A 13813-nucleotide genomic window follows, 5' to 3' on the forward strand; every position below is an offset into this window, starting at 1 on the left:
CCCTCGGCCAATAAAGCGAGATGAGCGCCGCAACCCCAGAGTCGGTCACGACTGGACCTAATGGTCAGGGGTCCCTTTACCTTTTTACAGTGGTCTACAAGGCTCAGACACAGTCAATTTGGACAATCAGATTCAGAATACAAACTGCACGTACCTCTGATAGCTGTGCAGGAAAATAAATTGTAGTGGCTACAGCTTGTTCTGTCACAGTGCCACAAGTAGGAAGTTGCAGTTGCCAGGATTTCCCCTTCTACTACTGGAACTACAGAGCCACTGCATGTAGACTTCACTAACTTTACACAGGACCAGACCCCTTGGTTAAAAATACGCTAACAAAGAATTCTCTTATTAGTTCCAAATAAGTTTCCATGTCTTATTTCCAGCTTTGCAAATGATTCATTCGTGTGATCCCAAGATGTCACTTTGATTTGCTCTATCTTTAGAAGCAGGTATAATATTTAGCCAAACCATGGTGAGAGGTTCTTTGAACTTTAATACTTCCAAATGAAAAAAACAACAAGAAGAAGAAAAACTCACAGTAAGGAGAAATTCACTCCGGCTTGCAGAGTCAACTTCACATAAATGAGAACTGGCATAGTTTGTTCTGCGTGTAGGATAGTAGCAAAACTGAACAGAACAAAGCAACAACCATTTGGTACCTGGATAACAGTTTCCTAAGACTGTATAGCCTTCAAAATATTTAGGTAGCAAGGCTTCCTTCAGATCTACCAAATGCTAGGAAGCTCTGAAGGGTGTTCAGAGCAATTAAAAATGTAATTAGTTGAAAGTCCAGTGGAAGTCTATCAATGTAAAAATGCTTGTGCAGGATCTCTGGTACTACAAGCTCAAACATCGGTGGTCAGTAACTGTGAAACCTAGACTGGTACACACTATTCAGTAGACAATGCAGACATCATTTAACTGTGGAGAGATTGCATCGCTGGTGGGGAACCTGTAGCTCTCTGGCATACATGTTTTGATGCTGATGCGATGTTCACAAATTATTAATCAAAATACCCAATTGAATGGTTCAGCTGTTAGACAGTCTAGTTTTAGCTGTGCAATGAAGGGAACTAAAATGCATAATACATGCTGCGTGCATGCTAAAAAGAAATGGGAGTTTATCAGGTTGATATGTGGCACAAGAAAATAAAAGATGAGCAGGAATAAAATAAAAGATGAGTAGGAGAAACATGTGACACATGTTGTAGTATCCAAAGCAAAGTTTTCTCTAGAAAAACAAATGCAAAATTACCCAGGACCATAGCCCCTGGATTTGAAAGCATACTTAAAAACACTGACTGGGTTTGGCATTAGAAATAAACAGACATTTTATTAAGATAAAATCTGCAAAGAAGCAGTGAATATCTGCTTAATGCCCAAATGGATTTTTCAGTGTTATTTTGGACCAACCCTCTCCCATTCCGTACAGAAAGATAAGAGCAGTTCTATGACAGTTAATTTAAGGAGAAATTAAATCCTGCCTTATATGCTATTATAATGCATTGATGGGCTAGGAAGGTGGAAAGTTGAGAACCACCCTTTCAACCTATTATGGGAAAGAGGCTTATTTAGCTTTCCTTTTAGTGGTACCACAACACCTATACTTTAAATGCTGCCAAGTTTTAACTATCACATAGGGATAGGTAGCTTTCCCCATCTCTGGTCTCATATGGACTCAGAAACTGTTCACGTTTCTGCCTTTTCTTGAAGCATGGGTTTAATTGTAACTTATTTTGGTATTACATGGAGGCATATTGCCTGTTACACAAATTTTCACGAATAGCACAGTATTATCCTGTTTTCTGTAGTCAAATTGTATCATGTGGCTGCAATCAGCTAATGCACCTTATGCTATGTAAGGCTTTTAAAATTCCATTTCCTTGCCAACGACAGGAGGGAGAGGGATTAGACAGCACAATTAAAAACCACAGTCTACTCATGTGAGTGGAGTGCAGGGATTTGGGTATCTTTTTGAAGCAATTGTTATCTGAAATATTGCTGTTGCTTGATCTTCAAATAACAGCATTGTCAGTAACTTCAATTGCTAAAGGAATAGCAACAGACAGCTGACTTACTCATTTCTGTTATTCATTGCAACTTGGTGCTAGAAGCCTACAATTCCCATGCAGCCTATCAGTTTACTGCTTTAGGAGTTAGCTTGTAAGCTAAAATGATGAGCTGTCTAATCACCAAAAAAGAAGAAAGAGTTTAGGCTACCAATAGTAGAGTTCACAGTTTGAGAGACTTCTGAGATACAAATTTTGAGATACACACAAAAGGCCCCTAAAAACCTGAATACGGTAGGTGTGAGGCTGATGCACACAATAAAAACAACCAAAAAGAATGACAACACATGCCTACACTTGTGGTTTGCTGATGGGAATCTAGGATATGAAAGCCAGCAATCTAGCAGTTGGTTAAAAATCTGAGGCATTTCTAGAAATATGGTTGCCAGAGCCAGACCAACTGCCTGTCACATTAAGAGCTCTGAATAGAAAAAAATATATATAGCAGTGGTTTCTCCCATCCTAGTCTGGAATCCTTCCCCTTCAGTTCTCTCCTGCTGTTTTAGGGCACAAGAGTCCTGGTTTGCTACATCAAGGAGAATAGCAGGTAATTGTATTTTATTTATTTAACAGAAATAATTTAAAAGGCACTGGGTTGAAAAGTGCCACTGCTGCATACTATTTCTTAGCCCCAGAACTTTGAAAATGTAGGGTGAATCTCCAGGTAATCTCAGAAAGATTGCATGAAGCCCTTGTTCAGCGCAAAAAGGCCGGCATGGGGGATCAAATCAATGGCTCTGGCATTACTAACACCATGCTCTAAGCTAGCTACTTATCTGCACTGGGTGTGACTAAATCAGGAATGGGCAACCTGTGGCCTTCTGTCTGATTTCAAGAGCCCTCTACATGCAATCAGTTCGAGTGAGATCTGTCCCTACCTCTATAGGGCAGAGAGAAGGGGTGACCCCACTCACTGTCAACATATGGTCACTAACAGATTATTTCTAAAGGAACATGGCCCTTAACACACAAACAGTTTTATTTCCCCCCCTTACATTTATATCCCTTTTTGTATCATGTGACCCAAGTTGGTGTATATGTGGTTTAAAGAGGTCTCCATTTCAGGCATAATCAGATTCGGGTCTGCCTTGCTTCAGCATGGTGGTGGGCTCATATGCCTTTGGACACAGGATGCCCACCCCTTACTAAATGATCCAGTCATTAGCAACGCAGGAGAAAATGGGGGACCTGTTATCAAATGAGACTCTTCACTGTGTCTCTGCATACGTCATTGCTTTGGTTTTCCATTCTTTCAGTTAGGAGGCATGCTCAAGCAAAGTGTGACTCAAGCAAAAGCATAGGACATGACTGAATCTTACTCTTACAGACATTTTCCATGTGTAGCTATGCAAGCCTCCAATTTTAATTCAGAAAAGAGCATGCTACTTAATGTATGACTTTCTGGGCATTGTGATGTAAATTAAACAGAAAAAGCTTTTGTCATTTTTAAGAGACTGCGGTTTCTATTGGAGCACCCAGAGACATACTAAGAATGTCAACCAGAAGAATTAATGACCTAGTTTGCACATAAAATATCCCCTTTTTTCTGTCATCCCCTTTTTATTGTCTCTCAGCCTAGCCTACCTCATACAGTTGTTGTAGCAATACAACGGAGACGGGGAGACCTGTGCTTCTTGGAAGAAAGGTGGGATATATATGCAATCAATCAATCAATCAATCAATCAATCAATCGAATAATAATGCCAAATTACGGCATAGTGAAAATGTGTGAGCACATGAGTTTCCAGAGAGGAGACCGCAGCTGTTGGCTGCTCCTCCTGTCCTGTGAGTCAAGCCATGGTCTGGTTTAGCGGGTCCTCCAAATCCAGACTTGTCTTGCTCAACATAAAGCATGAGCTGCAAACAAACTATGTTCTTGGTTTGCAGCTTGTCGTTTGTCTAGAAAGAGACTAATCACAAGTTCAGGATTGGACAACATGCTAAGTCAACCCATGGCTTAGCTTGCAGCGTCAAGTACAGAGAGGGAGCAAGATGGTCACGATCTTCTCCCTTGAGAGCCCTTGCGCTTGTACATTTGCACTAAGCATCGTTTGGCTTTACATTACCTGCAAATCTTACCGATGTGTGAAACAAAAAATGCACACAAAACCTCCAAATACATTTTTAGAGGCAATGTGGCTCGTTGTTTAGGGATGTATGTAACAGTCAAGTGCACACCAATGGGCTGTGATACCCTAGAGAAAAATCTAGTTCAAGGTTAGGGCAAAGTTGTTGCAGGTACAAACCAAAGGCACAATTTTCTGAAACAACCCCAAGCCTCCTTTAAAAGAAATGAAAGGTGGGATACTTTTCTATGTTAATCTTTTTCCATTGTTATAAAAAACTGAAAGAACTTCTAGATAATTATTGCCCTTTCTAATGAGACTTCCACATGCTAATTTCCTTTTTATGCACAGCACACCTTGCAGTCTGGATGTCGCTTGGCACAGATAGTCATTATGTAACAGACACTACTACTGGCGCCTGCTTCCAGTGTCTTAAAGTGCTCTCTCTGCCTCCCAGATTTCAAAGTGAAGGTAGTCTCTCTTGCTTATTACACAGGCATGTTATCAATTACAGAAACATAAGACAGAGCACTCTGAAATGTTCAAGTGCAGGACTAAAGTCATTCTGACTCCAATAATTCATCGTTTGACGATAATACGACTGCACCAGCTCACAGCAAAAATTCCGAAATGTAGGTCTCTTGCACTGAGTAAACTATACAGTTTATTCTTCCTGGTAAATATACTCACACTGCCCTTCAACACGTTACACAATACAACCTTCACCTACAAATAGATTAATGCTATGAAGCAGTCCTCAGAGTTGACAAGTGTCAATGACTTTACCTCTTGCTTATGGGAATGTGGGGCTTTATAGGGTTATCAACTCGAAGAACAAGGATGACTTGACTCTGTTGTCAAACAGAAGAAGTAGATATACAGACAGTATCTGTAACTTCTCTTCACAATCTCCCAACAGTACACTTTAAATCGTCTATGTTCTTGTGTTTTTAGAGTCTGTTTTTTCTAAAGAAATTAATGGTAATTGGTCATGGTAAGCAGACATGAATTTACCAGCAACATGATATAGTGGCCTACCAGTAAGTAAATTCTAGTACTTAAAAAGAGATGGCAGTAAAAAAAGTATTAAAAGCCCTTCCAGCAGCTTAGGACAAGTAAATTTGCATATCTTCTATTGTCCTGTGAATGTTGTATTTAATTTATCTTCTTTAGTTGCGGAGACGGTAAGAAAACGCCCATCTACATTTGTATTGGACTCAAAACTGTTTTACATTTATATATTGTTTTATTCTCAAATTGCTTTCCGATGTCTTAGAGAAGACAGTTCAGAAATTAAATAAATAAATACAATAAAACCTTGTGTAAAGTTCATTACTCAGATCTAGCTCACAGGACCATATTTATAAAAATGTTCTTAACTAATCAGAAGCTAGATTCAAGACAAGTAGAAGACAGTTCAAGAAAGCCATCTTGTCACTAACTGCTTCAGGAGGGAAACAAACACAAAGAGGAATTTAAATAAATATAGCTCCAGAAACAATACTTTCTACACAAGTGAGTAGTAACTAGGCAGAACAAATTTTCCATACACACATGAACTATTGACAAGTCCATTCTTGAAAGCAACCACCTTTCATTATTTAAGCACTACTTCCTCCAGTTTAACATCAAAGCCAAAATCATTGCTTGTGTACAGCTTTTAGAGAGGGTTAGTGCTCGTAACTCTAAAAATAACCTATGAAACAAACTGGTGATTTTATGTGATATTTCATGAAAGCTTTAAGTCATCTTTTTGCACTTCGTTCATGCAGAGTGTTTTTCTCAGGAAAAATGCTGGCACGAAACACAGATACCAGGAGCTTGTTTTCGCAACGAATGACAGATCATTTTAGTGTTTCTGCAGCCCAAGCATATTATTTTCACAGTGCCAGGCAGATTACTCCCCCCAAAGCGTAACCTTTAATTACCTTCCAGAACATTATGCTTCTGAAAGCAATCATGACACCCAAGTTGAAGATTTCTAAAGAAGGGACGCAGATCAGCATCTAGTCAAACATAAGCCTCCTAAGTCAACAAAACAGCTACTTGAAGCCGCTTATGTATAGTTCGAACATAAGCTCTGCCAGGCCCTCTGTCTTTGCTTACTTTCACCCAAGAGCAATGAGATCAAAAAAGGGGAAAAAATGGTAATATGGGATCACAGCAACAGGGAGTGTTGTTAAGGAAAAAAAGATCGCTGACTCTCTTTTCATCACCAAGTTGTAATTCAAGTATTAAAATTATGTGAGCTAAAGCAGTATTTTGTTCAATTGGTGTTCCATATTCTGCTTTATTTCACTATTCAAAATGCTGCTGCACACATGAGTTTCCTTGCCTAGCAATGAATATGTGCCCTCCAATATGTGTCTCTTACCTAACTCCCTATTATGGTGTTCAATAGCTCTTAAAGCTCTGCACTGCCTTGTTCCTTCCTACCTTTTGCCTCTTATCTCATGTTATGCTCCTGACAGATTGCTTCCTCATACTCCATTGCTTGAATCTCTTCAGTGGCATTTATCTTTGTTTCCTTTAAGAACTTCTTTTAAAAATAACAGCAAATGAGTGTTCCACAGAAAAGGAGCAGCAAAGTCTCAAAGTTAGCCTTTTCTCCCTAAAATTCTATTCTTTCCTAAACATAAAAATATCTACCCATCAACTCTGCTATAGCGTCAATTTAAAGGAATCTTAGGCAGGCGCTCAATTTCTTTCTCTCTCATCTTGCCACGACAGTGCATTGTAATAATAATAATAATAATAATAATAATAATAATAATAATAATAATAATAATATCTTTATTGTCATTGCCCCCTTCGGGGACAACGAAATTACTTGACTGCTCCATAAAAACACTAATTAAACAATACAGTATAATACAGCAAGGGAGATTAGATGACTTTCAAAGTCCGGGCTTCCCATTCAGGGCCGAGATCGCTCTGGAGAAGAAGCTGTTCTTAAGACGGCTCGTTCTTGTCTTCATCGTCCTGTATCTCCGTCCCGACGGCAAGAGCTCGAAGAGACAGTGACCAGGATGTGATGGATCTTTTACTATGTCCAGTGCCTTCCTATGGCACCTTGTGGCATAAATCTGCTCTAAGGTGGAGAGTGGGCAGCCAACAATGCTCTCTGCTGCCTTAACAACCCTGCACAACCCCATCCTGTCCTGGGTAGTACAGCTTCCGTACCACACACATAAGCCATAAGTGAGCACGCTCTCAATGGCACAGTGATAGAAGGCAAGCAGCAGTTTCTGTGGAAGATGGTTTTTCATTAGTATTCTCAAAAAGTACAGTCTCTGCTGCGCCTTCTTCACAAGCCCCCTTTCCTTACAGCAACATCCACAGTGATTAACCTCCTAGCAGTTCTCTTGTACTCCCTGGCAGGCTCTGAGCCATCACTTAAGAATTAGTACTACAGGAAATATTGTTTTTCTGGCATAGAAGCAACAGCCTTCAGCAGATGCTGTTTGCTTTAAAGCAATAAGGCTTTCAGCTAGGAATCTTTGTTATTGCCAATTATGGTACAGAAAACACCCATAGGACTCAAACATGTCCTGTTCCAGAAACTGAGCATCTATAGAGTAAGTTTTCAGGTGCTTCTGAAAGAGCTGAATTTGAAATCTGCATTTTATGTAGCTTCCCAAAAGTGACCAAAATAGTCCTACACATACCAACTTTTGTCATCCACCACTGTTTGTCAAACAATGTAATGCAGAGAAGCCATTGGTGCTTGGGCTGCATAGCATAGATTATAAATGAATGCACCATAGTTGTAGAATTGAAAATCCTTTCAAATATCTTATTTCGATTGGCAAATCTCTCCAAAGCTTTCAGTTCTAAAAGCTTCTAATGACAAAATAAAAATAGAATGTGCATACAAATATAGGACAACAGCACCCGGCTTGGGGTTTTGTTTTGGTTTTTGTCTTCCCCATAAGAACAGGATATGTCACAAACTGAATCCATCAATCCATTTGGTTGAATGCACAGCCACTGTTAGTTTTCAATACAAAGAGAAATGCAGATGCGTTAGCCCCAAACACCCTTTGAGCTCTGACAAAGTTGCTTTACCTTCTGTAGAAGAATTCCTTCCTGAACAGCAATAAGACAAAGATGACTTTCGATTGCTCTTTTCAAAGAGTATATCACAGTGGCCCATCTTCTTCCTGCTCTTCCTCATTCAGACTAAGTTGTCGTTCTTCTCTGCATCCATGATCTGTAGCCACAGGAACATACAAAAGGAGAGACAACACCAGACGTGAAATTATATTACAGATTACAAGCATTGCGGCAAGACATGTAGTTGCTCTATACTACTATTAACAATGACAAGAACATATATTAAGCTATTTATACCCAACAAACAATATTTCATCAACTATATCATAAACCATGTGGACATAATTTTGCACTAGTAATTTACTTCATGCACAAAATTATAAGACAGCAAGGCATGTTATTAAAATGCAGTTCATTTCCATGCCCTTGGGCAGGGCAAACGATTCATTATGTACTAGTACTGTATTATGTTTTCGGCATTTAAACACCAATTTCCCAAGAGCAAAAAGGTTGATATGAAGCAATATTGCCCAATAAGGTTGATCAGCTGGTACGATTTTCATGCAATAAAGTTCCTTTCTATACAGTGGTACCTCGGGTTACATACGCTTCAGGTTACAGACTCCGCTAACCCAGAAATAGTGCTACAGGTTAAGAACTTTGCTTCAGGATGAGAACAGAAATCGTGCTCCGGCAGTGCGGCGGCAGCAGCAGGAGGCCCCATTAGCTAAAGTGGTGCTTCGGGTTAAGAACAGTTTCAGGTGAAGAACAGACCTCCGGAATGAATTAAGTACTTAATCCTAAATCAGGGGACATTTAAAAACACATTTTAAGTAGCCATTAACCACTGTCCACCCCAAAAATAAAGTGTAACCTTATATGAAACACTACTACGCTAACCTTTGAGACAGGTTTTCCTGGGCCATAACCAAACATAAGGTTGGCAGCTGGATTAGACCTTAAAACTGGATGCAGGTCCATAGGCACTGGTGCAAGCGGATCACTTACTCCTTTGCCTTTGCAACCTGCCATGCTCTCTGCCCCTGGGAAGGAGCAATTTATTTATTGCATTTATATTCCACCTTTCCTCCAAGCAGCCCAAGTTATTCTCACAACAACCCTGTGAGGTAGGTTAGGCTGAGAAAAAGTGATTGGTCCAAGGTCACCAAGTGATCTTCACGGCTGCATGGGGATTTTGAACCCTGAACTGCAGCTATTCAAAACTGGCTATGCTGCATTACTGCACCATACAAATAACTTATTTTGAGCATGGAAGGGTACAAGATAAGACTCTAGACTGAGGGTGGTTAACCGCAGATTCAAACATTCTGAAGATTCGTCCATTCCGATGACAAGTGGGCCAAAACAAATAAATAATTCTAAAAAACCAAAGCTGTAAAGCACCACTGCTATGATCCTAATGGCTTCTTAAGGATTCCGAGTCACCTTGTACCAGCAAAACAAAGTGTAACAAGGCAACAGAAGAGGTTTTAAAAGACAGAGGAATCTGTGCTAGACAGCTGCTCCTCACTTGCCTTACACATAAGATGATGAACTAGCAGTGAAAACAGAGGTTTGTGCCACAAAAGCCACAGCCAGGAATTACGTCAGTCAGTCAGTCAGTCATCTTGAAGACCATTTCAAATAAAACTTTATTCTCTCAGCAAACAGTTTTGGAAACAAGGATCAAACATTACACATCAGGCCATACAACAAATAGATCTAGGAAAAATGCTCTAATATTACACATTAGGTCATCTCTTAACTGCACATCAATTTTCTTATTTGCACATCAATTCTCACTAAAGTTACTAAATGAGTGGTGTGAAAAAGTATCTCTAGGACTTTAGTAAAGATTAGCTGTTGACAGAAAATAAGAACATAATCACAGATTTAATATTACATAGGCTTTGCTAAATAACTTTTACCTAAAGTTGATAGCTAATGCTTCATGAAAATAACTTTTTAGATTAGCACAAGAGTTCTATGTCTGTTCTGAAGTTTAATTCAAAGCAAGGATATTCTAACACAAGCTGAAGTATTTACATTCCAACCTTAAATACGGCACATTGATTCAAGAGTAATACAGAAATCATATTCTGTACTTTTAAGTCATGATGTAGTCACCTACTGCTGTCATACGTACCATGATAGTGAAAAAGTGTTGCAGTAAACGGGAATGGTAACTTTTTACACATCAACAGCAGAATTCTGTTCAGTAGATTTAAGAATACAATCCTAAGTGAGGATGAGTGTGTACATCACCTGCCCCATCCAAACATCTACCAGCTAGGGGAAAACAACAACATTTTCAACCCCCACAGAATTAGTTACTTCAACTCCATGCTAATGCAGATGGAATGTTCCTGGGGTCCATCCAAGGAAAAATGGGGCCTTGGATCTAGCAGATCCAAAGAGCCTTCATCCTGCTCCTGGAATTCCCTGCTTCAGAGTTCAAAACTGACTCCTAGCACCAAGAATACACCAATGGTGGATGTATGCCCACAAAGCTTTCTGCGGGAGTAGAGCAGGTCTCTGAGTTGACATGGCCCCTCACTGGTGAACCAGATTATGGGGCGGGGGGAGGTGGTTGCTCTGTAAGACCATAGTAAATGTGTCAAAGACAGCAACCCAGCTGCCAATTTTGCTTAACCACTTTCCATTCACGCTTAAGTTAAACCCGGGCATTAACCCTGCTCCAAAAATCCTTAAGATGTGGTGTTTTGTGGGTGGGGCGAAGAGATATAGTCATATCTTATGTATTCATTCAGAAGAGTTAAAGATCCCCCATGCATGTGTCATTGTTTTACTTATGGGTTACTGTTATGTTGTGCTTTCCAGTGAACATTTGTGCAACAAATAAGGGAAATCTCACAAGTTTTAGATAATATGCTACACATCAGACCATTTTCTTACATGCTTAATGATGACATTATCTGTATCCTCCAAGCCTCATTATTCCAATTATTAAAGGTAAAGGTACCCCTGCCCGTACAGGCCAGTCATGACCGACTCTGGGGTTGCGCGCCCATCTCGCTTAAGAGGCCGGGGGCCAGCGCTGTCCGAAGACACTTACGGGTCACGTGGCCAGCGTGACGAAGCTGCTCTGGCGAGCCTGCACCAGCGCAGCACACGGAAACGCCGTTTACCTTCCCACTATAAAGCGGTACCTATTTATCTACTTGCACTTAAGGGTGCTTTCGAACTGCTAGGTGGGCAGGAGCTGGGACCGAACGACGGGAGCTCACCCCGCCACGGGGATTCAAACCGCCGACCATGCGATTGGCAAGTCCTAGGCACTGAGGTTTTACCCACAGCGCCACCCGCGTCCCTATTCCAATTATTAAAGTGCAACAATTTCACAAATCAAGGGCACATCTACAGGGCAGAGGACTTATGAAGATGTTGCAGTTGCACTTCCACATACAATAGCTCAAGCGAGAGAATAGACCTTGAAATGTCCTGGTTATTCCCCTGCTTGCTTACAGCACAACAGAATTTAGGCAGCAAACGTTTGCTTTACAGCCTATAAAACAATTACCTCTCTGTTGTAATCTATGCTCAAACTAGAGAAAGAACACTTCCTTGAAGCATTAGGTATTCTGCCCTTGGCTCTTCTCCCAGCCTCAAGCAATGGCTTGCCATAAGATCCTTCAGCACAGTATCTTGCACGGCTCTAATATGCACTCCCCACGCCACTAGTTCCTTCTAACATAGGACTAGGAAATCTAGGGCCCTTCAGATATTGCTGGACTACAACTTCCTTCAACCCTGTTGTCATGCTTTCTGGGTTGAAAGCATTTGAAAGCAAATGAGGGACTCTTTTTTGTGTGCAGTATATGCTGGGCATTTTTGATTCCCTGCACTGAACAGATAAAACTAGGTCACCTAACAGCTGAACCACACAGGTGGGTATTCTAATTTGAGGACACTGCTCTACATCAAGGTCTGTAATCCAGAGGTGGGGAACTGGCTGTTCAGAAGCTGTTGAGACTGTAACTGAACTATGCCTGGGTCTGATGAAAGTTGGGAGTGCAGCAACATCTTTCCTTATCCTTTAACTAAGGGCTCATCCACACTTCCACTTGTCCTGTGCCTAGAAAGCACAGGTCTTACAATTTCCCACTTATATTGTGTTTTTAGGGACGAGTCCAAGTTGTTTTGCATTTGCTGTATAGGTTTTGCTGGGAAAACATGCTCTTTACCACTGGACCAAACAGCAATCTGTTGAAAACAGTAACCTGTGGGGGGAGAATGGAGGGGGGGGAGAATGGGGGGCAAATGGAGGTGTGCACAAGCCCTAACAGAACCAATCAGAAATCTGCAACATGCTAAGGGACGTCCCAGACTTGTTTTCTGTTGTGTTTGCGTGTGTATTTTGCAACGTCATTGATGACCTAATGGTGTATTCGTAACAATTTATACTGGACCACCATACATCATTCTGTTTTATCTACTGTTCTATGATACTCCTCCCTCCTCCTGAAAAAAAGGCCTCACGGCTTCTTTCAACTACAGTGGTGCCTCGCAAGACGAAATTAATTCGTTCCGCAAGTCTCTTCGTCTTGCGGTTTTTTCGTCTTGCGATGCACGGTTTCCCATAGGAATGCATTGAAAATCAATTAATGCGTTCCTAGGGAAACCGCCTTCAGACCAGGTCCAGGGACAATCTGTCCCCGGACCTCTTCTGAAGGCTGGGGGGGGGGGGACAAGGGCTTTTCTTCCCACCCCCAGCATTTTAAAAAACCCCGGGACAGCGGAGGACTTCTCCGCTGTCCGGGGCGATCTTAAAATGCTGGCGGGCGGCATTTTAAAATCGCCCAGGGACAGCGGAGGACTTCTCCGCTGTCCGGGGCAATTTAAAAGCCCCTGGGAAGGCAGGCATGGGGGACAAAGACTTTTGCCCCCCGCCAGCCTTCAGAAGAGGTCCTGGACCTCTTCTGAAGGCTGGCGGGGGCAAAAGTCTTTGCTCCCCCCCGCCTGCCTTCAAAAGCTGTCCGGCCAAGGCTTCGCGGACCTCTCCGCCAGCAGCGGCAGCGCTGCCGCTGCTGGCGGAGGGTTGCCGGCATGCCGAAGCCTGCGCGCGCTGACATCAGCGCTCCCAGGCTTCGCGGACCTCTCCGCCAGGTCCTGAATATCTTTCACCAGAACATGAATTCTTCCCAACGGATCCTTTCCTCAGAAACGGTGCCAGTCGCTTTTCTAGATCATCCCACTATGTGGAGGATTCTCTACCAACGGTTTTTTAAAACTTAAACATGTGGACACGCATGCATTTGCGTATCTACTGTAAACTGATCTGGGCAGGGACATGTCTTTCTTGTGGCCATTCTGTGTTGTTGTTTTTTAAAGACTATGTACGTCATGCACATTACATTGGTGCTTTATATTTCTGTATTAATAGACCCTCCCTTTCTCCAAAGGGCAGAGGGCACGGGGCTTCTTTCTTCTTCTTACTTGCCTCACCCAACCCATCTTTTAAAGCTCCCATCAACTCCCACGAAGTGATCTGAAGCCAACTCTGTCCCAAGTAAAACATTTGCCGCTGAACACCGTGGCTGCCGAGGCGTCCCCTATTACCCCAATGACCACATACTGATGACTTGCTTTTTTTATTAAAAC

General features: G+C 41.6%; 1 protein-coding gene across 2 annotated transcripts in view; it reads right to left on the reverse strand.

The window, feature by feature from the left end:
• Nucleotides 1–13813, reverse strand: part of RNF41 (ring finger protein 41) — a 34247-nt gene that overhangs the window by 19098 nt on the left and 1336 nt on the right. For both annotated transcript variants that reach the window (XM_083490442.1, XM_083490443.1), the window contains exon 2: nucleotides 8204–8348. The gene's annotated coding sequence lies outside the window, so the exon portion shown is untranslated. The remainder of the gene's footprint in view (nucleotides 1–8203; nucleotides 8349–13813) is intronic.

The sequence above is a fragment of the Podarcis liolepis genome (assembly GCF_965112155.1).
Source record: "Podarcis liolepis genome assembly, chromosome: 2".
NCBI lineage: Eukaryota > Metazoa > Chordata > Lepidosauria > Squamata > Lacertidae > Podarcis > Podarcis liolepis.